We start from the raw sequence: 2500 nt of genomic DNA on the forward strand, positions 1-2500 counted from the left end.
GGCCACGCCTACGCAGCAACGTGTCTTGTCATTGGTTTGGTAAATAAATGGCCATAACTTGGGAACCACTTGTCCGATTAATATCAAACCTTGAAAAGGCACATCCTCAGGTCCCCAGCAATATACCTGGCAAGTTTCAATTAGATCGGACCAGTGGTTGTCGAGAAACAGCGGTCACACACACACACACACACACACACACACACACACACACACACACACACACACACACACACACACACACACACACACACACACACACACACACACACACACACCTGGAATTATAGATAGGTGACCGACTATCCATGAGGAACAAAAAGTTCACACTTATGACATCATAGGTCACATGGTTTGGCAGACATATTGGATTTACCTGGAAACCTATAGAAATCTTCTTCTCCAGAAAGGCTGGATAGATCCCAGATAAACTTCACACAAATTGTCCCCCAAGCCTTGGGTATATAAGTTTCTTAAGGAATAATTGATAGGTCACATGGTTTGGCAGCCATAATGCCTCAAAGAAAAATATTAAATAATGTTTTTTTTCTGAAACTGCTTAATCAATCGACTTGAAACTTCACAATTATGATCTAGCAGTGATAGGGAATACATATTTTAAATTTCAACTTGACAAGACACATGGTCTGGCAGCCAGAATTTTTTTTTTTAATCTCGGTTCTTTTTGATTTAAAAAAAAAAAATTATTATTATTATTATTTTGAATAATGCTCACTTGGCTGTGCTTGGATTTTTTTGAGGTAGAGGAGTAGCAGCTGACATGCAAAACCTATCTATGGTTCCTTCTGATGACTTAATCTGTTTTTTGCTTGTTTGGGTTCCTTCTGATTACTCCAATGCAGGACTGTACTTGTTTGGTCTTCCATTTGATTTGAATTGAATTTATTTTAAACCCATTCTTCCAACCAAAAGTAAAAACAAGATCGACTACGCGAATTTGAGCAAAAAAGCGAGAGCAAACCTGGTCTCAGGCAACGTTTCGCCGGCTTCGCAGCCAGCTTCATCATTGTGCCTGATGAAGTCTATTGTGCCGGACCTTGGACGGAAATATTTCCTGGGGATTTATTTTGTATTATAAGAACTGCTACCAGTGCATTTGTTATTCATTGCAGAGACATATTCATTGTATAGCCATTAAACTACATGTCCTGTCTGCTATCAACAGTTGAAGGATGTTATTTAAGCTTTTGTGAAGAATTTTGGAGGAATCATCCTTATTGAAAAAATTCATTTCTTTCTTAAAATTTGTCTGTCTGTGTTTGTCTGGTCTGTGTTTGTCAAACATATATCGTTTTACATGTTCCTCATTCTGGTGTCTCTGGTCAAACCTGTTTTACTGGTTCATCACCCATTTTGAATTGTCTATCTATCAATTTCAGTTAAAAGTACAAGTCACAATCATACATTCGCCAAACGGCCAAAAGCGGACTTAGATCCGAAATGACATTAACCCGTGGAACTCCAAGTTCTCCCTTTTTCCTCGGGATCCTTGATCCCTTAAGCCAAGGATCCCAGATCCTTACAGAACCAAACAGATGTCATCTTATGCTCAGTACCCAAACACTAGTTAACACCCTTGGACCCTGAGATCCACTGCAACAGCATTATTCTGATGTGGCACTTTGCTTACACATACCAACTGAGAATCAATAGGCACCTTTTGGTTCCTACAGTTCAATGACTCAGAGTCAGCGAGGTTCCAAGCCCCTCAAAACATTTGAATGCATGGATTTCCAAAACTCAATTTTCCTACCAATAAATGATTCAACACAATTTTGTAGCATCACATCACCTAGTAGTTTCAGAGGCAAGGCACATGACTTGGTAAATGCAGAACACAACAAAAGGGACAGGGAAGGGAACCTCCAGAGTTCCCCTTACCTACTCCTTAAGTGGCCACTTGCGTCAGCACCACCTCAGCCGAAGTCACCCCATCCTCCTCTCCTCTGGGATATTGCAAATCCTTCTGACTACGGCAAATACTGTGGGAGAAAACTTGAAAGCTCAATCAAGTTACACCAGCCACAGTGAGAGTTGAATCATTTAAACAACACATGCGCATGGGGAAAGACAATCAAATGCAACGTGATATCTTTCTGGCTTTATGTTTCAAACAGAGTTTCTTACATGGAGAAGAGTAAATGAGGAGGGTGATCTGGTATTCATTCAATGGGTAAGTGGGATTTCAACTCAGGACCTGAGGATCCGAAGCCTACCACCCTAATCATTAAACCAACACCAGCATTACTTGGTGGACATTAAGGATCCCACGGTGTCCTTTTTGAAGAATAGACGAGCTATCTCTGGCACCATGTCCAAATTTCTGTCCTAACCTTAATCTAACATTAGGCCTAGCCAACCACTTTGTGAAAAACTTGGGTCTTATCAATAAAACATTCTACATGAGTCGTCACTCCTATGGTGAAAATTTTGTCTCAATTCAACAAGTGGTTGCAGAGAAAAACACAATTTCTGTTTG

General features: G+C 40.3%; 1 protein-coding gene across 1 annotated transcript in view; it reads left to right on the forward strand.

Annotated features, from left to right (window-relative positions):
- The first annotated feature begins 1312 nt into the window (after positions 1 to 1312).
- The window catches only part of LOC147017249 (mitogen-activated protein kinase 15-like), a 10848-nt gene continuing 9660 nt past the window's right edge, over positions 1313 to 2500 (forward strand). The window contains exon 1 of the mRNA XM_085846710.1: positions 1313 to 2500. This exon is cut by the window's right edge and continues 262 nt beyond it. The gene's annotated coding sequence lies outside the window, so the exon portion shown is untranslated.

This window comes from Eptatretus burgeri, chromosome 11, assembly GCF_056783735.1.
Source record: "Eptatretus burgeri isolate ZD-2024b chromosome 11, Ebu_testis_v1, whole genome shotgun sequence".
Lineage (NCBI taxonomy): Eukaryota > Metazoa > Chordata > Myxini > Myxiniformes > Myxinidae > Eptatretus > Eptatretus burgeri.